Consider the following 24,292-nt stretch of genomic DNA (forward strand, 5'->3'; position numbering starts at 1 on the left):
GAAAAGAGTGGGCTGCCTCTCTGAACCGCTCTCTCTGGTGTTGGGATCTTCTCTTCCCTCACATTGTGGGTCTGGCGGTGCGTTATACCCCCACGCTACCCCCTTTTGTTACACAAGATAGAGTGAGCCCTGCCTCATATTGGTCTCTTCATTTTCCCCTATATGTGTCGAGCCTGAAACGGAGAACGATACGAGGGGCCCAAGACTGACTACCAAAGAGGAAGAACTTCCCCAGCAGGCCACCGTACGTCTGAAGAGTCTCTACGGCTGCACTGAAATCCTTCTTCTTGTTGTAACGCTACATAAACACCCCCTAAGCATCATTAACCTCGTCTGATATCCTTCCTGACCCAGCTATCTTTGACAAACCATTTGGTGCCTGCAGCCGGTACAGTGAGTCACAGGACTAGGTGTAATTGGCAGTTGGCCTTTGTGTATTGTGTGTTTCTGTTTCATCCACATGTTTGCTGTGGTCTTTCTTCTCGCTTATTTTAATTTTACAAAATGCCTCCTATGCCTCCCCTCATATATAGCTGCCATCTCCTGCCCCGCACTATTCCTATTTCTATAGCTATCTGCAGGGGATCTGTATACATATCTCATACGCCGCGTCCCTGTGCTGATTATGCACTCGCCAATTGCTCACCCTGTCACACAAGACCCTTGCTGGAGCGCAGTTGTGATCACCTCTAGCCCAGCCACTCTTCTCAGCCCTGTATTATCCGGCACCAGGAGTTAGCCCACCCATTTTTTCACCAGCCTTTGGGGATATTAAATGGATCCATGTAAGGATATGGACTTATCCAGGTAATCGGTCATCTAGCCTACCATGTTTTGACACTGTTCTAACCAACCACCGGGCCTTATGTCTTTTTTCAGTTTCTCCCCTAGATTACATGTCCTGTGAACCTTCTACATTTAGTGCAAATTCGCTGTACAATCTTTTTCAGAGGTGAGCCATGGTCACAGATTGCAATAATTTTACCACTTAGACCCCGTGTCACCCACTGAGTTCTTGCATATCTTCTCTATTTTTGTTTTTCCAGGTCTATCAAAGACCCATTTCCATCTGTGAGTTTTTTTCATGAATCTTGTACTCATTCTGCCTTCTTAATTTGTCTTTTCACATGGTCTTATTCACTTCTTCTATTTATTTAAAAATGCTCTCATGCTTGGTTATGCCAAGAGACCTGATGATGATCCTGTTATTTGTTATAGGATCGAAACACCAACTTCAATCATGAACCTTACCTACATTGATTATAATTGATCTACGGGCCGTGCTACTCTTGTTTTTGATACACACTTTGATTACCATTGTCGCCCACATGTACTTCTTATGAGAGAGCACTGAGCATATTTTTCACTTAAACTCACTGCGCCGTCATTTATGTTTGGTGAAATACGCCTTTTTTGATTGTTCTAAACAAATGTATGATTTGGTTGCGAAACACTTGTTTATTGTATATGTCTAGGGACCATGGCTCATGTAATATAATGTTTACCCCTGGTCCCAGGCAACTCTATGGTTCTCTTGTTATTTAGAACCAGGTAAAGAAGTATCATTATTACAGCATGCCTTACCCACAGCAGCACACAAGCCAGAGACCGTGAGCTGTTGCTTGAATTTGTGGCGTCTCTTGGACTGTGATGAGCAGGAACAGGTGGTGGTGAGTTCAAAGCTGCATAGGACACCCTAAGCAGGGACCAGTGGCGTCATGAAAGTTGAGGGGCCCCCCCTGCCACGTACACGGAGGGGCCCCCACTCTGGATTTAATCCGGAGCTTTTGGGCCTGAGTACTGTATTGAGGAGGCCCCCTGCAGCTCTGGGGCCCCCCCTGCACCACGGGGGTTGTGGGGGCATGTGTTGCGCCCCTGGCAGGGACCCCAACAGCCCCTGCTTTTGCTGTGGGACCAGGTGCTTATCGCGCCTAATTCCATGCCAAGCATTACTTCCAGGACAGGTGCAGATGAATGATTTTGACACCTGCCTGATGGTGGGGTTGGAGATATTTGAAGTATGTGTGAGTCCTGAACAATGTTGTCAACCTCCCTACTTGGGTGGGCACTTACAAGGTGAGAAGAGAATTGGTGAACCAGAACCATGAGCATGATGCAATGCCTATCTGGGTCAACATTGCACTGTAACATAGTAAGCTGACATGGACAATGACCCCTCGGTTTATGACTTGTACCTTATTTCTATTTCTAGAAAAGTCTCACACTGTAACCCTACAACATGCAACCCTTTTGAGACACCCTCCACTCCGTTAACAGAGTTCCCTTAGTGGAGCATCACACACAATGCTCCTCATTTGGAACTCCCAAAACCTACTTAGTGTTTGGTGAATGCCAAAACTGGCCCTTCAACCCTAAACAATATTCTCAGTCTTCATCCTCAACAAATGCCATTAGTGGCCACCTTCAACCTCAAAGGTTCAAGTTTTAAAATCCATAATAGTATCTCTTTGTTGAGTAGCTGTTAGAGGCTACCACCTCTTTTAGGGGTCCTGAGAACACTCATGATTTGCCACCTTAGATCATTCACGGAGTGTCCGTGTTCAATGGAAATGTTCTACAAGGGGGGATAGTAATCACCTTGCAGTGGATCCTATTCTGATGTTGACATATACAGATCGTTATTTTCTGTGTTGATATCACATTATTAAATTGCATTGTATTTTACTGTATTTTGCATTGTACTTTGTTGAAGAGCTGATGCTTTCAGTCAAACGGTTTCAGTTCTTATAGTGCGCAGAAATAGGTTGATTTTCCTCCCAAAGGACTCACCACCCCATTAATAAAAGAAAAATGCAAAGTTGCCACGGCTTATAATGGCACAACATCACATAAATTCTGTGGTTAATGGTCACGCAAATTATACAGGTAGTGCAGCACATGTTTTATTAGCATTGTGATTTTTGGATGTACAAGGGCTGCAGTTTATTATGTCTAAGCCAACTTCATATTGTGAAGCTTAGGCTTAAAAAGAAACTAACCGAACAGGCCAATCATGCTCTTCAAGTCTCCAGGCAGATGAAACAGAAAATAAAAGTGCCATTCTACTACAGCTTTAGAACCCACTGCTGAGGACCCAAGCCGCAGACAATAGCCTATAACAAAGGAGAGAGCCTTTAACAACCAGTATGCTGGTGATCCCCCAGTGTTACAGGGCCTTTCTACTGGGATTGGCTCATGATATACCCCTAGCAGAACATCTGGGCCCCACTTCTATTGGTCCCAGGTGAAGACAGCCTTGGACACGTTCTGCAGGTCCTATCCCACCTGCCAGGCCAATGGAAAAGCAGGGAAAAGACTGAAGGCTCCCATTGTTGCCTTGCCTGTCATTGGCACTCCCTCTGAAAGGGTTAGCATCGACATTGTTGGTCCCATGGATCCAAAGACCGCCTTAGGGAACAGGTTCATCGTGGTATTGGTGGACCATGCCACACGGTACCCAGAGGCCATCCCTCTGAGGTCAGTGACTGTGTCTGCAGTAGACTGGGCCCAGATACAGATTTTTACCCTAGTGGGCTTCCCCAAAGAAGTGGTGTCTGACAGAGGCACCTACTTCATATCCACATACATGAGGTCAATGTAGGATGAGTGTGGGGTAACCTATAAGCTCTCCAAACCATGTCACCCCCTCCCCCCAAACAAAATGGGCTTGTTGAGAGATTCAACAAGACCCTCAAGGGCACGATTATGGGCCTGCATGAGCCAATGAAGTGGAAATGGGGCTTTCTCTTGCCATGCCTGCTGTTTGCCTAGAGGGAGGTACCACAGAAGGGGGTTGGGTTTAGCCCATTTTAACTCCTCTATGAACTCCCTGCAGAGAACCTCTCAGCCTTTTGAGAAAGGGGTGGAAGCAGGATTCCAGAAACCCCCCTCAGGATGCAGTCAGATACATGCTGGCTTTCTGTAACCAGATACAGCGCTTCTGAAGGAAGGCTAAAGACAGCTTCCGAGACCTACATGAAAGTGGGAGATAGCCATAGAAATAGAAAAAAGAACTGGGGCGGGAGATGGCAGCCATATTTCAGGTGAGGCATATTGTAAAATTAAAATAAGAAGTGAGCAAATGGACCACAAAGAATGGGTATGCCCAGACGTGGGTTCCGTGCTCACCACTGTAGTCAAGCTAACCTTTCTGATGAGGGGAGATATTCTGAAACCGGTCCAGGAAGGCCCCGGCCTGCAGTTCAGGCTGGACTGTTTCCATGGGTAGGAGGGTCCAGACTGATTTGCATATGGCTGGGTCTAGACTGGAATGGCATGGTGAGCAAAAACGCGATGGATTTAGGCCCAGATCTCTGTTCTGGGGGTGAATGCTTGACGTTGTTCAGCATTCCGTCCATCAGTTGTTCTTTTTGTCTTTGTCAACCCCAGTAGGAAGGCCCTCCAACACCCTGCAATTTAATAGTGTGGTATTGATTTGTGATAAATGTTGCTGCTCATACAATTGTCCTCATTTTGTTTCTAACACATCATGCTGTGCATGAGGAGATGTGTCTTCATTTTAGGATCCTGTGCTTCGAATGCATAGCCCTAGTCCCCTATTGGTTTTGCCCTTTATTTGCAATATGCATTCTTTGTAAATAATGATGGGAAACACCTAGCTTGTGGTATCAAATGCAGGTGCATTTCTAGGAGCAGCATAGCGTTGTCACTTAAATGACAGCTTTCAGCCTGGTTTAGAAACTCCTCTAATTTTGTGAGGAGCATGCATAACAGGTAGGCGAGACCTGCTAGATTTGGCCTTATTTTTGTTTTCTTTGTACTTCTGCCGCTATTATAATCCCTCTCCATACTCGTTGCAAGATATTTCGGTGTGAGAAATCCTACAAATTCCCCTATGTTTTCACCATTTAATTTCTAATCCCAATCTTGATGTTACCATGTTCCATAGCGATGTATACAAAATATGGGTAAACATCACAAATATGTTGCATTCAAGTATGAGTCTTTAGGGAGTACTTTTACGTTGTTTTATTCACTAAGTGGCATGACCTGTATCTAAAAAAGTTGTTTTACACAATCAGAATGGTGGTAAATTTCTCAGGAGATTAAATGGATTATATAAAGCAGAATGGAGACTGAGGTTTTGAATAAAGATACTTTGTGATTAAGCAGCAAGGTAAGATAAGAAACAAGAATGGCAAGATGGCAGGCACACATAGTATAGTACCTTGGAATAAATATTCACAGCTTTGGTATGATCGTTGTTCTTTCTCTCCATTTCCATTGGGTGGCATTTTACAGTAGTTTAAAGCAGGCTACAATCTCCAGCGCAGTGGCTCCAAGTGAGGTCACAGTCTGGATGCTGCACATGGTAGTTTGTCTGTGACAAGGAGGTTCTGGGTACCAGATCATTGATTTCTGGTGGAAGTCTAGTGGCCCAGTTGGTAGTACGAGAGTCTAAGGAGGTACCATGACCACTTTGTATGTTATTGCCAACAGTTTGTCGAAGGAGCTATTTTTAGCAGAGAGCCATGGAGCCTCATGACAGATGAGAGTAGTGGGTGTGTGTCTGGGAATGTTGAATAAGGTTCTGGTGTCAAAGTTGAGAAGCTTGTACACTTGAGAGAAAGAGTATTGAGTGTGGACCAAAAGTAGGCTTTTGAAATATTCTAATTTACTATGTACAAGCAAATTAATTAGTGCTTTGGTGGTGTGGAACAGAAGCTGCAGGTGCATTTTCATATACTTAGTGGATGGTAGCGTGCTCTAGTGGCAGTGATACATGATTCTGTATACAGCAAAGTGCCTAGAGTTATCATAGAGCAAAATCAAGCAAATTTAGTTTCCATAAAAAGATTCCCATATATACTAAGCAATTCAGGAAATTTGCAAGAAAAGTCAAGCAGGAGGTGTCAGGAAGTAAAGCCTCAAAAAGGCAGAATCAATTAAAATTCAGTCAAGTAAGTGAGAGTTAATTTGCCCAGGGGTCCAACTCTTTGAGCAGGGAAGAGTTTCCTCAAAGGAGAATGGCGAAGGAGCACCTGAATCGAACTAGCTTGGAAAAGCATAATTATAACACACAATTCTCAACCAGATAAAGCACTCCCCACGATTCCCATGGAGCTGAACATTCCCTGTTAATACTGCATCAGCCTTATTCCCAGCCATCACACAAATATATTTTCTGCTGCACAACCTTCAAGAGATATCTTGTAGCAGGTCAGCTTGTATCAGGCACTGGTACGGAAATCCTCTACTCACTCTCTATGGAACGCATACAGATAAACAATTCTCAAAGAATCCAAAACATTTTTTTAACATTGTATTTAACGTGAACTACTGCAGCTTTGCTCCTGAAATGACAGAAATGGAAAATACACAGCAAACACAGAGCATGTTGTTTTACCGCGAGTAACTCTAACTGAGGCATACATTATCTCTACCACTGGAAATAACTGTTCATTTATTCCTCCAAACTCCGAAATAGCCTACAATCGCAGCCTCTGAACTATATCGTCCATCTAGTCCATTCTCTATTGCATATTATTAGCCTGTATGTCTACAGTGTTTCTTGTGTATTCTATGTAAATGTTACCGTTCAAACTTTGTAAAGCGCTCTGAAAGTTCACGCTTGATAAAACTAAAAAAAAAAAGAAATGTCCAGTAGCGGGTTTTCTTGCTGTTTTTGACCCGAGCACGCAGCTGTAACCATAATAAGAATGTAATAGTAGTCTTAACGTGATCCTGATTGTTTGAAGGTTGTGATACAATGCTGATTGTTTTATGTAGCTCTGCCAAAGATGTCTGTATAATGTCTTTTACTGCTGCAATTTGTTCTCAAATAAAACCAGTTAAAAAAAAAAAAAAAAATTGAAGGGTTGAAGTGTACCTCAAAGTAATACACAGTGTCAGATGCCACATACAGATGAAGAAGGATAGGACACAAGGGACTGTGGTGCGCACATGAGGTGGAGCTGGCAACATCAGCAGTATGGTTTTGGTTGTGTAAAGCACCCAGAAGCCTAACTGAGAGATGCTGAAGAAGATGATAGAGGAGAATGATGTGGCAAATTGGTTAAAGACTAGGCATGCCAGTATGTTGGAGTAGAAAGGTCATTGGGATACAATATAATACGGTCAATAAAAAATGACCCCAGCCTTGGTATTCATAGTAAGGCTCTCTTTAGGATTTCCGTTTTGCACAAACAATTCTTGGAACTTACATTTAGGCGTGCCTCGTTAACTGTTCTTCTTCACCATTATAAGGGTGCCAGTATTGTCACTGCTCCTTCTGCCTTGAAGATATACTTTATTCATCGCGACCTTCTTGCCTTGCTGCATTGAAGAATCACAGACTACCTTCCTGTCTTGGCACCACAACCCTTCAGACATGAAATGTGTTGGTGGAACCCCCATAATTTGTGTCAGCCTGTAACATCAGTGTCACTTTCCACCCATGCTATCTTTCAGGCCTCTGTAAACCATTGCCTGTCCTGTCACTTTGCCAGGGTATGGCCATGTTCCCCTCTCTGTACCCCTGCTAGCCGGTACCTTGACTCCTTCAAGACGGTGACTGCCCGGCCTTGTGGTTGGCTAGTCTCTGCAGTGACATTGCGTTTTTCCACATTTTACCAAATCTCATGAAGTTACAGCAGTCCACTGCTGTCCCATTACTGTAGTTACAAGTCGTCTACACTACATAAAAAGCTCTCTAGTCTGCTGCTTGTCACTACACCCTTCTTCCAAGTATACGTCACACTCCGTGCTCAAAAACTGCTTGTCTCTTATTCACCCCCCCTTTCTCTTCCTTGCTGTGCCCACCAGAGTCCAGTCATCCCTGATGCTGCTGCAGCTTACCTTTTTATTTTGTAGTTGTTTATAAATAGCCCTTCTAAGGTACAGACAGGGCGTTGGACTAGTGTTTTACATATGCATGCGCACAATTACAAAAATACAATATGCATGAATGTATAACATGCAATTATTATTACATTATACATTGACAGGTATTTATAGTTATATTTTGTCTCACTGTCACATGTCATGTCCACGACGTGGCAATCATGTACAAGGAAGGGAATGTGAGAGAAGGCCGGTCCAGAGCATGGATGTCACATGGTGATCAGTCACTGGGCATGCATGCCGTATCCCTCAGTAGCTAATAAGAGATGACAGAATAACATATGTGGTCGGAGAGAGAAACATCACCCAAAATGGGGAGAGAGGTCATGAGAGGGAAAAAGTTTATTCAGGGTGTAGTCCGAATTTTTAGGACCCCTGGGCTCCCTATGCCTCGTCTCTAACTAGTCTTCAAATACTTTTCAGAACTTATGTGATCAACAGGGTCTTCCAATTGGAATAGTAGCCTTCTCGTGTGAAAATGTGCTTTGCACCCAATGGCTGCCTCCCAGCGAAAACATCCTCCAAGCTACCTTTCAGTATATTAAATTCCTCCATTTATACTCCCCTAAAGAACTGTGACAGTGGTCAGTCCTCAGGATCAGTTTGTTGCTAGGAATGGTCCACCTCTCGATCTAACCAAGCCTTATAGCCGTAATGGCACAGGTCATCGGAAGGATCAAGTGGGGGAAGGTAAGGAAGGGAACAGCCGGAAGGGAGATCTGTAACGAAAAAGCACAATTATGAATACCCTCTCTAAATTTGAACCATATCTATAGAAAACATGTATTCAACAATGGTCCTATAATGGTGGCATCTCCTATACCTGTAATAAAAAAGAATAACACTCGTAGAGGATGGTGCTTCGATAGAAGGGTGTGCCTTCCGTGGGGAACGGTACTTGCTGTGTTATAACTGCAGTAAAGAGAAAGAACATATAGCAACATACACTATGAGCTCGCTCCCCTTTGTTCATGAATAGGATATAACAGCAAATATGCACATAAGATCGACACTAGGAACCTACCCTTATCTAGACTCCACTGTACTTCACAGGGATAGAGCGTAGGCCTCTACCACTCGTAAAACCCCTGTTAAAATAGAGCCAGAATAACACTTTTACAAGACCTTAAAAACATCCAAGTAGTAACAAAATACTCCTGCGTAATTCATCCACAGGACTGGTTACTTCACCACAGTTATATTATCCACACAGTAATGTCTATATATCCAAAGCGTAAGTACTCCCTGTGTAATAGTCTTTACCCCGAAGTACCAATAGATAGGAGGTAATGCTCCAGCCTTCCGCACCGTATACTGTTATGCCCTTGGAAGTTGCAATATTATAGCCAAAAGCAGCTACCCTCTGCACGAGCGAAAACGCTCTCCAACGGAGGACAGACACCCCGCCGGCCGACAATGCAGGCCGAGCTAACCCCAGGGGAGTTTTACTCCCACCACCGCACGATCGGAACGCTCACCAACAGAGGAGGGACAAAGAAGAAGGCAACACGCCACCAGCCGACAATGCCAGCCGCATAACAAAGAGGATCTGAGCCAGCCTCTGCACGAGCAAGGCGCTATCCAACGGAGGTTGGCGGAAAGGAAAACAGGAAGTGGTGCTGAGCACCCTTACCAGACTTCAACAAACGGGAACCTGGAACCGCTGCAGGAGACCACCGGCGGGGACAAAGAATTTCCGACAACGGCTGCTGTTCTACTTCCTCCTTTAAGCCGTCTTCTCGCGACGTCGTACGTGACGCACGAGGCATCATGGGAATTGCAGTTTTCAGCCTGATGGAATGAAAAGCGCCAGTCGGGGATGTCCAGAACAATCAGCAGTGCGCTCGCTGTGATGCGCATTTAACAAGAACTTTCATAACCGCCCCTACTACCAAATGATATAACACCTTTGAACTTGTGCTGTCCCGCTTTGCACCCAATGGCTGCCTCCCTTCTGCCAACATCCTGCCAGCTACCTTTCAGTATATTCAATTCCTCCGTTTATACTCCCCTAAAGAACTTTCATAACCAACCCTACTACCAAATGATATAACACCTTTCAACTTGTGCTGTCCCGCTTTACACCCAATGGCTGCCTCCCTTCCACCGCCAACATCCTGCCAGCTACCTTTCAGTATTCTCACTTCCTCCGTTTATACTCCCCTAAAGAACCTTCATAACCGCCCCTACTACCAAATGATAAAACACCTTCAGATAACTGCTGTACAACGTTGACTATGTTCTCAAGTAATATGATAGAATTTGCATTGAACTCTGCAACAATGAATAGATGGACACACTTTGAACATATTTCCATCAAGCTTGAGATGTTGGCCATTCCTCAGAAGAGATGTACATGCTTTTTCATCTTAGGTTTTTCATTACTCAATGAAAATAGCGGTTTCCTAGGCAGTGGAAAAAAAAGTATGTACTTTAAAGTTTCGAGAAGGCGTACACCGCACAGCAGGAACAGCTGCATCGGCTCAGGCAGAGCAAGCTAACACAAGTTGCTGCAAGAATTCTTGATACTAATTACGTTGTTTGGGCAGTGCTGAGCTGCAAAGCGGAAATTAGCTGCAGTGTGGTAAGAACAAAAAATATTTTGCAATGGTTAGAACAATTTACGTCATACTGACAAAGAAGGCAGTGAGTTTAGCCATTTTGCATAACCCTGGTACCATTGGGTAATGAGAGGTTTCTTAGCTGCAGGGGCAATGGTCCCGTTGCCTGAATGTCCGGTGATACAAGTAGGCTCCTTGATATATTAAGCTTGGGACCCTAAGCATCTCAGGTTTGAACTTTATTAACCTAATTATAATTAGCCAAAAAATGAAGGAATCAAGGAGCATGGTGAGCAAACTTTATTTTATAATTAAAAAACGATCTTATGGAATACTTATTTATATTTCCTAAACATTGGATTGTTTCTAGAGATTCCACCTTCTCAATATGTTGTGATGGAGGATATGTAAGGTATGAAACCCACACCTACATTTGCCTCCGGGGCTGCTGGAACCTTTACGAGAAGCCCAAAAAATTGGTATTGATCAGCAAGTCTCAGAGGCTGAGGTCTTTAGGCGAGCACCTAATCCTGGGATGGCACTGATCCTTTTGGATTGGTCGCCTAGGCACACAACGAATAGCAAGAAGAAAAAAGCTGAACAAAAGGATTGTGATGGAAGAAGGAAAGTCTTTATCCATGGAAGATGCAGAAAGCTCTGAACTGTACTCTTATTACCACTGACAACTGATGGAGGGCAGTCAAGGACGGAGTAAATACATTCCAATTTAGTGGCTTGAGGGTGTGGACCTCTGCAGCGCTCTGGATCATTTGAAGCTGTGTGAACTGTAGGGCCACAAGGCCCAAGAAGAATAGGCTGTAACAGTAATTGGTCTGGATGGAAGCGCTGCATTCACACCAAATTTGAAAAGACCAGGAATAGGAAGAGGTTGTGAGGAAGCTTTAATTGAAAATGAAATTTAAAATTAGATGTTAATTTATGAATACGACCTACGACAAGGACACATGATACCTGGCCATGACATCTGTAATCTGAAAGTCTCCATTTATGGAAAGGAAAGAACAATTAGTAGAGAAGCATTTCTAAATGAATCTACAAGTTTTAATACCACAATGGCCACAGGTCTCTAAGTGATACATTGCAGGTGGCTGAAGAAAGATGCGATATTAAGAAAACCCTTGGTCACCATCTATGCATTCCCAAATCCATAGTTTGCCCAATTAACTTCCTGTAACAGTAAGGAAGGGTGGATGTAGGAAAGTAGGATCTGCTTTCATGGTCACCCCCCACTTTTTGCTGGTGTCATTATGTTTTACTGACTAGTCTGACTGGGATCCTACTAATTGGGACCCCAGTCTCAGTGCTTCCTCCCTAAACTGGACATAGTGAGTACTTGGGTACACTCCAGATTGGCCACTGGTGTACCCTTATTAGTCCCTAGTATATGATACTAAGGTACCCAGGGCATAGATACACCAGGGGTCCCCCATGGGCTGAAGCATTTATTATGCCACCCATGAGAGGCCACTCAAAGTGTGACTACAGGCCTGCAATTGCATCCTGTGTAAGCTTGTGCTATCACCACTTACCAAACACAAGGAGATGATGGTCGGAGCACTGCAACTTTTCAGTCACTCACACCCAGTCACAGATTTGGGTTGAATCCATCATCTCCTTTTGTTTGCTTTGTTTGCCCTAAGTTGGCAGAGTATGCCCAGATGTGGGTCCCTTGCCCACTTTGCCAGGGGATTCAAGCTAGCCTGACTGATGAGGGGTGTTACTCCTAAACTGCTCCCAGGATGCTTGTTTCTGGTTTAGGGAAGACCTGGCTTGGTAGTTCGAGCTGGACTGTTCCTGTGAGGCTCAGGGTCAGGACTGATTTGCATATAGCTGGGTCTGAACTGAGGTGGCGAAGTGAGCTAAAGAATGATGATGGATTCAACCTAGATCTGTGACTGGGGGTAAATGTCTTAAAAGTTTCAGCGCTCCGTCCATCATCTCCTTGTGCTTGCTACTATCACTTACGACAGATATAAGTTTCCTTATATCTGAGGTCCCTGCACTTAAAACCTATAAGTCACCCCTAAGGCAGGTCTTTCAATCCTGAAGGCACGGTGCTCGGTTCTAAGTGTGAGGGTGCCCCTGTATGAGCAGGACTCCCCTACAACCTTCGGAGTCCATTCTCCCAGGTTGTAAGTGCATCAGCCATTAAGATACATAGAGTGGCCATGCATCATTACGCTATGGCTAGCTCTCAACTAGCTGTAATGAACCCAGTTGTGTTTGATATCAAACATGTTGGAATCCTACCCCCGCACCATAAATGGTGTGGGAGGTATGATTCCATGCACTGTAAAGCTCCTCCGGTAGACCCTCAGTGCTCCCAGTACCAGTCTTCTAGACCCGGACAGCAAACTATGGCAGCTGCCGCCCAGAGACACAATTCTGCTGATGAGCCAAGCTGGAGCAGGAGAAGGCAGGACAATAGGTTTTCTCTCACAGGGATGTGTGACCACCTCCAAGACAGGACTTAGTGTATTAGGGCAGGGTGGGGGGTGCTTGAAGACTGCTTTGAAGGTCTCATTTGGTGCCCTCCTTGCATACTCCAGTTGAAATCAGTTCAGGGAGCCGTTGGCTCCCGCTCTGGCATGAAATTAGACAAAGGACTTGGGAGTATCCTCTCCACTGTCCAGCCCCTCTTCTGGGAGGGACCCCTGAATCATTCCAACCATTTCCTAAGGGTACTTAAGGGCTTACCTGTGGGTGGGTCCCTAAATTTGTCGTGGGATAAGATTCAGATACGAAACCACTTCAACTGTCTGAGCACTTTGGACTTTGCTGGACTTCTCTTTGAGAACCAAGACTGCAACTGGGAAGACTCCTGCTGCTCCTGGTCTTGTCGCCCTGCTAGTCTGCTGCAACGTCTGTGCCTATGCTCCGTACACATTCTTCACAGGGCCTTTGGACATCCAAGACACCTGAAGGAATCTCCCGTGGAGTGAAGGAGTCACTCCCCTGCATCTGCAGGCACCGCACCACAACGCAGCTGACCGGTCTGCTGATCCTGGGCTCCCATGGACTCCGAAAGGCTCAGCAACACAGGTTGTGGTTCTGCAACTCCCTTAAGGCCTGCACTGTCTTCTCACCAAGTTTGAGGCCAGTATCCCTCGTGGAAACTGCTGGAACCGAACCCCTGTGCACCATGTTGACGTGCCGTTGCCAAGGCTTGTTGACTCGCTCCTCCAGAGATCTTTGGGCTCCATGAAGCCCCAGCCTCAAACATTTCCTACAGCCAAGATCTTTGCCTGCACCGCATCCTTTGCACCGTGGGCCTTCATCCTTTGGCGAGTTGCTCGAGGCCCTCTTGTGACTCCTGTGCCTCCGGCCCCTGGGTCCTCCCGAGAGTCTTCTTTGGCACCAGTGGGCTCCCCTACTTGCTTGGGCCTGCTCTGACTTACCTGCTCGTGGTGAGTCACTTGGACCTTGCTGGTCCCGACACTGCACCTTATTCTATGACTAGGTTGGTTGCCTTTGCCAAGGCTTGTTGATGCCCCTACCGGACACAGACCCCTTGGCTCTTGACATCTAAAATGGGACAGCTCGTGAGCAGCTCCTGGTCTTCCACAGTATCGCCTGGTCCACCCAGCTGCAACTTCAATGGCACCGTCAACTTTCCTGCATCTCTAAAATCGGTGGGCATTCTTCTGTGCCTCCTAGTCACTCCTGAGTAGCATAGACTATGTCCCTTCTGCTTGCAGGTATCTCTCATCTTGAATCCACCTCTGGGTTCCACCGCCAGACTTTTTCACCTTCTTCACCAGCGGCAGCTTCACTGACGTCCTCCATTGTGGTCTACGGCGGTTTCCGACATCACTTTGCACCTATGCACCGCCTTCACTGGTGTAGGTATCCTGGTTCCTGGGGTATCCACAGGTGGAGTGACTCTCAAACCTTCCACCTTCCAAAGGGTTTCTTCAGGGTTGGCTGGGAAGAGTCCTTTCTCTTTAAAATTGCAACCACAAATGACCTATTGACTAACATTGAGCCCGCAGTTGTGTTCCCACTCTGCACACGACCTCCGTGGGGTTACTAGATACTCACCATGGGTGGTTCCTTAGGTTCCCGACTCTTCCACGTCTTCTGGTCCATTCTCGACTTAAGTCGTGGTTCGCATTCCACTATTTTAGTATATGGTTTGGTCTCCCCCTGGGGACCACTGTGTTTTGTGCTATTTACGTGTCAATTTCCAAAGTATTTGTGTGTATTGTGTTTATATCTCTGGGTAGAAGATATTGCAATGTGTTAGTGAGTGTTTATAATAAATACATATTTTTATAACTACACTATGTGGTTCTTTTTCACTTACCCTATAGCAACACTCCTTCTGGACCCTCTCCACAGCTACCACTTAGAGAGCTTTCTAAGGTTCTCTAAGACCACTAAAATCACCATAAGGGTTGTCTGGATTAGCGCAGGGTGCTACACTTACATAAGTGAGCACCATATACTAAGCCAGCCTCCTACAGTGGAGATCTAAGTAAGTGTGCTAATAAAGGCCTCCGTGAGTTAAAGCCTCAAGCAAAAACACTTCAGAATGAGGTGTTCCATCAAAGCACACTACTGTGACTTGTTTTAAAGCTGTACCATTTACAGTGCGCTTGAAGAGCTGACCACAAAACTAACTTGAAGATTGTTTCTACATGGAGCTCAAAGTACTCTATTGGTGTCCCTGCTACAAATGTTAGAAAGAGTGGCAAACATTTTCTAAGATTGCACTTAGAAATAACATCTTTCATGTTGCCCAAGCTTGAAATCGTTTCAAGGGTGGTAGGAAGGACACATTTAGCAGATGATGCTTTGACAGTTTAGGAAAACCATGTGCAGAGAAACACGTCTTCTAAAAACAGTTGTTATCCACATTTAGATGAATCGTGTCTAAAATGCCCTCTCTTGTTTCTGGATGCTATTCCTCCACCTCTATTCATGTGCAGTTGGACCACTTTATCTTGATTTCTTCTCTATCTGTCTTAAGCTCCCTAGCCTGTTTAAAATAAAAATTTAGAATGTTTGAAATGCTTTACACACTTGTTCAAATGTTTGAGAATTGTAACTTGTGATCTGACACCTTACACAGGGAGGCCTAATTTTCTTCAAATAATTAATTATCTGTGTCACTGTCTATACCCTAGAACTTTCCCAACTATAGTTTGGCAACTTCTCAAGGACTTTTTGCCCTTTTCTCCTCCCTCAATACTCCATACATAAGCCCATCAGGAAACCTACCTTGGATAATGACTTCACACTTACCACTTTGCGCAATCCCTTGAACACCCTATCACACAGTCATATGCCTAACCAAGGAGATGGACCGTTTAACTTTGCAAATTTTCATCTTGATTACCTTTAGGTGCAATACTCCAACCTCACTGCAGACAACGGAACCTCGTCATATATCGAACACACCGAGATCCTTGTGTCTCATTCGCTGTCCAATCTACATACCCTGCTCATGCAGGACAGCACCTACACTCACCTTGTGAGTGTAGGTGCTTTATTGCCTTATGCCTTATTAACGGACTAACACTCTGAATTGAAGCCTAGTAAATCCTTTTTGTCAAATACCATGTGCAACATCCCAGTTACCATAGGGCTTACTTGCAATAGAGCTTCACTCAAGAGATCGAAATATGATAAACTTATCAAGATTCTTCTCAAATCTACACTTTTTTAATACACTCCCACTGCCAAGTTACGGTGTTTCCTTCATAATTGTAAGCCAGCACTCGACTGAGATTGCAGACACACTTATGAGTTTACACCTGGATATTACAGTATTGAGAGAAACGTGGTTCAATGAATCGTGTCAACCTAGCCTTTACTGATTCCACCAGACTACTATATTAATCTGGAGGGGTAACGAAAAATTGGGGGCGGAGTAGCTGCAATAAAGAACATTTCACCAAACTGTAGATAGGTCACCTCTTAGTTTTCTCCCACCTTCCAATAGCCCACAGTGGACATCAAATCTTTGCTCATAAACCCATGGATAATTTGCCATTTTCCAGAGATAAATCAGACTTTTATTGAACAATGTATGGACTTCCCATCTTTCAACTCACTCTAGCCAACTACAGTTCTAGCTTCTTTGATGAGTTCCAGCTTCAGTGGGGTAATCCCTTTCCTCACACTCTCTTTCTTCCTGCTAGACAATGACTTGATTCTACTCTCCTTAAAATCCACTCATATCAAAGGTTTCACCCTGGATTTGATCATTGCCAAAGCTGACCATCACCAAATCAATGATTCCATTCCAGTGTACTGGTCTGATCACTGCCAGATTTATTTCAACCTTGCTATCTTGAATGGTAAAAGGCCTATGATACTTCTCAGGAACACCACTAATAGCAATTGAACTCTCCTCATGTCATGCACACTGTCTGCCGACGTCTTCAATTATTTAGACACAAAAGGAGAAACAGCTTTAACAGTACCTCTACTGAAATTGTAAACGTTGTTCAACTCAAAGGGAAAAGGCAGAGGAGGAAAAGATCCTCCACCTGGTACACGCAACAACTTAATGAAGTGGAAAAAAACTCTGAACAATCCTGTTGCCAAAAACCTACCAGTAGCATTCTAGCGATCCTCTGGAATGTGAGTCAGTCTTACAGAAATCAAAGTTTTTGAGGCATAATCCCAACCACTCAAATCCCTATTTCACTTGGCTAAAAGTAAGCCTAAAAACCTCTCCTCTATTGTCAAAGCTGCAACAGAAGCCAAAACTAAATTAGAGCTAATTGATCCAGAATAAAAGTTTGCGGAAATCACCTGTTTCTCATATTCCAGCTTCCAAGCCGGAAATGAAATGAAAAGGCATTTATATAGTGCACGCATATTCCAAAGAGTGTCCCGGCGCTGAATATAGGGAATACTGCTGAACAAAAATGATCGTCCAATACAGTTTGTTGGAAAATCCAAGTTTTTAGCTTCTTCCTGAAAAGAGGAAGCTCTGAGATGGCATGTAGTTCCAGAGGGAGTTTATTCCAGGTCTTCAAACCTCAATTCTGGCCCGAAGGATTTTAGGAATGCTGACTAAATGACTGTGTGTTGATCATAGAACCCTGGGAGGGGCATACACACAAATCCTTCGCCTCAGGTATACAGCTCCCTTCTCATGAAGGGCTTTATGGGCCAGGACCAGTGTCTTAAAGAGCATTCCCTTTTTGATGTGGAGCTAGTGGAGCACCCTCAAATGTGGGGTCATATGAGTTCTTGGACATCTCTAGTCATTCATAGGAACCCCTGTCTCTGCGATTCCTGTCAATGAGTTAAACATTTGACGGACTGTCCATCAAAATGACAGTACAGTCCAGCAAACTTTTAACTCGTTTTTGATTTTTAAAAACAATCTTAAAACAGGATTTTGTTTTCAATAAACAAAAATTTATGACCCCCATACCATATCAGTTTTCTCCCATTGTGTAGGAGTCATTGAAACCTTTTTGCTGTCCATTTCCACCAGTTTTTTCACAGCATTAAGATAGAATAAGAGCTGGAAATTTGATTGCCCGCTCTAAATTGGGCAGGCGGTCAATGGGCAAGCGTCCGAGAACCCTTACTCCGTCAGGCTGCTGGAGGAGTGTGTCAGCAATGGACACAAAGTAGTCTCCTTGGCTGATATATTTAGGGTCCATCTGTCTGTAAATCAGGTGGGCGGACCTTCAGTGTGGTGGACAGGGCACTTTGTTGAAGCGACAACTGCGTACCTTCTCCACCTCCAAATCATTCTCTAAATCTCTAGGATTAATTTTAGATGACATACTTAATCTGTTTAAGCATATGAATTCCTTGGCTGAAAATGCTGATCAATATTAGCAGGTTCAAACCATTCATATAGGAACAAGACCTGAAAAGGTCACTCAGGCTCTGGTACTTTTAAGACTTGACTACAGGAACTCCATCGTATTTGGTATTCCAAAAAACAATCTGGCACCCATCAAAGTCTCTCTACATGCAGCAGCCCCTCTGATCTCAGGAGCAGATTGCTTCAATCACATCATTCTTATCCTATGATCAGTGAGCTGGCTTCCGATTAAGGGTAGGTCCACATTCAATCTTGTCTATATAATCTACAAAATACACACTTGGATCGCTCAACCTAGCAAAGCGATTTAAGATGTTAGGAGGCTCCTGACTGATTTGCAGATCAGGCTCTCTCTGACGTGAACCTCCTGCCTTCAACAAAAAAAGTTCCTTAAAACAATCCTTCTCAGACTGTGTTCCCAAAATCTGATACTCTATACCAATGGAAATCCACACTCACGTCTCCTTATCTCCTTACTGGCTTTCAAAAGACAACTTCTGGAATCATTAGGTCCGATGACTTGGTCGTAATCACATCATTTCCAGCTGATAGCTAGTCAAGGGCATCGGGGCAAGCTCAGTTTATCTTGGTGATACTTTAACCTACAGACTTCTGCTGCTCCAAGGCATACTTGAAGGCAAACTTCCCATTAATGCTATGCCAGCTTCATGAACTTATTCAAATGCCTGAGGATTGTTTGCACTTTTTTGGGTGGTAGAATGCAGATCTTCAAATCAGTTTCATGTGCAGGCACAACTAATGTATATTCTTATGTACTGAAATTTTAGATCAACCCTTTATATGTTTGACTTTACTCTAAATTGTCTTGTTAAGTATGTTTTGCTTGTATTACCTATGTTTAACTGTTCAGTACATCATGTGAAGGGCTCTGAATCTGTAGGATTCTGTATGTGCTGTTCAAAAATCTTTGATAATAAATAAATATTCCAGTTTACAACTCAACAATACAGAGAACGAATAGATGGACACATTCTGTTTTATATTGTGTGGCACAGAACAGGGCCAATAGAGGTGATTTAAATTGAAGGTGCTTTTCGAAACCCCTGTAGGTCGCAAGACAAAAGTGAAGGTGCCCTTGAATCAAGCATGCACAGTTCTCCTTCAGCTTGAGGAGGCACATGCCTGAAGAAACATATTCTGGTTTAAATAAACATATGAAATTACTTTGGGCACAAAACAAGAATGGCAGAGAATTTGCATTCATTCATTTTCAATCTGTCATTTGTCTTGTCTGAAGAGACTGCCTCTCGTTTATTTCCCCAGATCTTTGAGTTAATGGAAACCAGGTTAGGCACTGAAGCAACACAGTTAATTTTACTGATGTTCCTTTGAGATTGGAAACAACTAAGTTACAGTCTAAAGTTTGGCCTGAACTTCCGACAGATGACTTTGCATTTCCAATGAGGCAGCAGTCTTTTAACCCTGTTACAGTAAATATTAAAGTTTGCATCTTCCTTTGTTTTTATTTTCGACACATATTTGAGTTGTGGTTGACTCTTTGACTTAAAACAGTCACATATTCGCACAGCGAGTGGAGAACATGCCTCGGCGGATTATCAAGCTCTCTTGTCCAACTCTTCCACTTGCAGGTAACTCTAGTTTTCTTACAAGCAGAGCATCCGGATTGACCAGCTCCAGATGTGATTACTCTGCCTCTCTTTCTATACCTCTCATGTCAGTTTGTGTCTCTGGCAATTCAAATATTATTGAAAGACTCATTGTTGGAAAGAAAAGATGATCCAGATTGGCTTCTAGTTAAAAGGCATGAGCTCAGAGATGAATCTCTGTCTGTTTGATAAATGCTTAATATTCATTGCCCATCTGCACGAAAAGGAAACCTTTTACACTTCTGCATGCTCTTCTGTTAGGTGGTCAGTGCTTGTTGTTCATTTTAAACCCCAGTTTTGAAGGTAGAGGAGACCCAAGATGTTTGGGTCAAGCTCATCCTCTGTTGAAAACTCTTGCACCTGACGTCAGAGTTTTTCCAAGGTTATTGCACCAGGCACTCAAACCCTTCTTGTAGGCCTGACACTCTCCTGTGATTGATTCTGGTTAGGTGTATTTCCTTGACAGTGCTTGTGCTAGGAGAGGATTAAGATTGCTAAGGAGGACATAAACTGAAGTAGGATTTCCCAAAAATTGAAATATCCTTTTGACTAGACACCATACAGAATACTACCCCCAGTACAGAATGCATACTAGAAAGCTTTTGGACAAGAAACCATGTCCTTTCAGGCTGAACTATCTGTTACTAAGACACATGCCCAGAATGACAAACATGCCCCCATAGATTAAGACAACAAAGTAAACCTTCAGAAACACGACCTTGCCTTTAGGAGAGTAAATGTATTGAGTCAAAGAAGACTTAGGGCCTAATTTAGATCTCGGTGGACGGGTGACTCAGTAACAACGGTGATTGAGATTCCATCCCATCAAGCAAAATATAAATCCCATAGAATATAATGGATTTATATTTTGGCGGATGGGATATCCGTCACCGTTGTGACTGAGTAACCCGTCCCCCGAGATCTTAATGAGGTCTTTAGTGCCTATTTGCCCGTTTTACATTCCTTTACCAGGGTTCCCAAAACAAATTGCCGGGACACTTTCCCATTTCTCTACATTCATTTTTTTCATAAGAATCATATTTTACTCAATGGTAGAATTTCTCAGTTTCTCTTTGGCAAAAGTTTATTTTCTCCAGTATATGTCAAATATAATCCCATTGAAAATCCTGCCAAATCTCACTGATGGGAGTTCTATTTGTTGTTTATTTATGTGGAAGTTTCAGAGAGTGCTCCACATAGCTCTTTGTTGACCTCAGAGTGCAAGATCAAGTATTAGAAAGTATGTTACAATGTACAACTGACATGACCATAACAATAATAATTTTATATAGTTTTTTCACATTGCCTCAACGTGTTGGCACCGCACGTAAGTCAACAGTTACAAGACAGTCATAAATCCAGGGTCTTCTCTGAGTGAGGAGATCTGCAGTAGACCTTTGGGATTTAGGCATGTGGGAGGCAGGGGGAGGGGTGGTGGTACCCAAAGCTTAGGACCTTACTCACTGCTGAAATACTAACTGAGCTAAGCAGCTTGGCCTTAACTATAGATTGGGTGCACTGTCATTGTTTACTCCACTGTGCACCCTTAACCTGGTACTTCTGATCTCGCACAGACTGGACAGTGCACCCAATTAAAAAAAAAAACTCAGTTCCCAGGGCATGCGTGAACCTACACTAGGAACAGTGCATTAGTGAAAGATAAATCTTGCTGTTTCAAGCAGACAGCCCACCTTTACCTGTTGGCAGGAGACCTGACTTCCTTTTAATAGGGACAGGGACCTTCACACAGGCAAGTGCTTTGTGACTGCACCTTCCTCCATGGTTCTAGGACTCATTATTTCTTACCTCGTATGTGTCACACATTCAGTACACCTCGCAATAGCTGTCTTGCCTCTGCGCCCATGTCTGTATTATGACATAGATACAAAGGCAAATGGTTTACTCATTTGCATGGGCCCATTCCCCCCCACCACCCCTTGTTATACTGGTGCATATTTTGCATTGGTGCGGATTGGGCCTCAAACGTAACTGTGGCTCCTTCTGTAATACCAAAGGTTCTAGGATGCCAAAAGGTGGAAACAAACACCTGTTGCACCCTTGTGGCACATTATAAAACATGGCCCCAGGTGTTCACTTAGGAACTGCTAAAGTACAGCTAACTTTTAAAGCCAGGGGCTGTATCATGATGGACTTTGCTTGTGCAACACAGTGCAAAGCGCCTGTAGCATGCTCATGCAGGGCATAAAGTGAATTAATTTAACACGATATTTTTCTGAATTAGTGCTTTATTTTCAGACAACGCTCCTCACAAACAGAAAGAAGGAAGCATTGCTTACCGCTTCTGACCTGTGCTATCTGAAAATAAAGCACTAACTCAGAGAAATATCATGTTAAATTAATTCACTTTATGCACTCAGGTGCTCTGCACTGAGTCAGCAAAGGCCTTCATGGTATGGCCCCCAGATGTACTAACACCTATTCGCAAACTAGAATGTGCAATTTGCACACAAAATGGTTTCCAGACGCATATGCAAATTGTGAAGTGATTTATGTACTAATAAGATTACATTCCATATCGCACTTTTGCAGGGTGACTCACAAAATGACCTACCAAATGAATATTGATTGGGCAGGTTGCAATTTGTGACCTGTTTGAATGGCTGTGAATGCAGGGATGGTGCTCTCAAAGGGACAGTAGTCCACTATCCTTGCATTTGCTTTTCCAAACAGAATGCATTTCTTAAAGCCGCTCATTTCCAAAACTTTACCTGTTTGAGGGTGCATCAGAAGGGAGTAGGCATTGGTTCCCTAGACCACTGCTGACTGCCCGACACAATTCGTCCTTGTTGCAAATCAGATATCTCCCCAGCGTGAGTATCACCGATACATTCTATTTTGACTCCAAAATAGGAGTGGGGTGCCCCTTTCACAGCCCCCACTGTATCTGCAAATTGTAATGGGTTACAAAACCTATTTTAAGATTCCAAATGACCTTTCTGATTCATGAAAGGAGTTTAGTACACAGCAAAATACTTTTTTTGAGATGGTCTATTTTTTTTTGTGGTTCATATGCTTTGCGATTGCTAAAACATTTTGGACCTTGGGTCACTTAGTATTAAAAACATATTATGGACAACTTAAGATACTAAAACAATAAACATTCTGCCTTACGAGGTGGGAACTAAATGCACTCCCATTGCATAGAGCATGGGTACGCGCAAACATTTTCCCAGGGGACAAAAAGTTTGGTATATGATTTGACAGAGGGCTGCATTGATGCCAGCAGGGTAGCGGTTGCAGGAGGTGGCGGTAAGGTGGGAGTGAGCGAAGCAAAGCATATATATCTAGTTGGTTGCATTGCACAACGGGTACGCATTTCTGCCTTCCTTGCCACCAGGACTTTGTTGTTTGCCCGTAGGGACTCGTGTCCCAGAAAACTACTGGCCACAGGGAGGAGGAGGAGTTGGGCAGCACGCCACACTGTGCCTGTCGGAGCCCGGAGGAGGCTAGGCTGGGCCACATCTCTTGGCTCTGGATCTCGCTGGTAGGAGTCTGTTGTGACTTTGTGGTCACCCAGGGCCAGAAAACTCAAGGAAGGGAACGAGAGAGGAGCCTCATGGACGATTATTTCCAGCAACTAACACGGGAAGGTAGGAGGAGTCCTTGTGAATCTTTATACAAGAAGTGAGAGGTTGTCTGCCCGGACAGCAATTGTATTTTAGTCCTTCTTAGCACCGCTTGCTGGCCAGCCTGTTTAGCTAGCATCCACCCCTGATTGGGAAACATGGGGAAGCGTAAAGGCCCGGTTCCAGAACCTGCAGGTACTTCAGCCATAACGATGGACGAATTCTTATTACGGGCAGCGGGGATCATAGAGAAGGAAATCGAGCTGGTGTCCCGCCGGCTCTCTCGCCTGTATTCTGCCCTGTCTCCAGCCCACCAGGGACAGCGGGGTAGCGTATTGACTCCTGTCCAGGACACTCAGCTTGAACATGGTCCCCCATTAAACCAGGCTAGATCACCGTCCGTGGGGGTTGAGGGAGACCATGGGCTAGAGGTAGTTATAGTCAGTAACATTGGTCATGAGTCTACAGGTCCAACTGTACCAACTAAGTGTCCGGGGTGTAAGGTCAAGCCAGGGGGTTCAAAAGCAGGGGCAGGTATGGGAGTAAAACGGAAAGGTCCTGCAAAAGGTGCAAAAGCCAAACAACCAAGGGCAGAGGGGTCAGAACATTGTGTCAGCAATCCGCAATCACTGTCTAAGGAGGACATGGATGCCATCATGGATGGCTAAATGGGCACTTCGATGAGCAACATCGAGTGCAAACTAGACCCAATCAGGCAATGTTTAGCTACTATGGAGCAGGAGCTCATGAGGATTTGCCAGTAAAGGCCAGCTGGGAACATGGATCCTCTTGGGGGGAATCCAACTGGTCCCCGTTCAGCAAGTAGCACAA

This window comes from Triturus cristatus, chromosome 12 (genome assembly GCF_964204655.1).
Source record: "Triturus cristatus chromosome 12, aTriCri1.1, whole genome shotgun sequence".
NCBI classification, from domain to species: domain Eukaryota; kingdom Metazoa; phylum Chordata; class Amphibia; order Caudata; family Salamandridae; genus Triturus; species Triturus cristatus.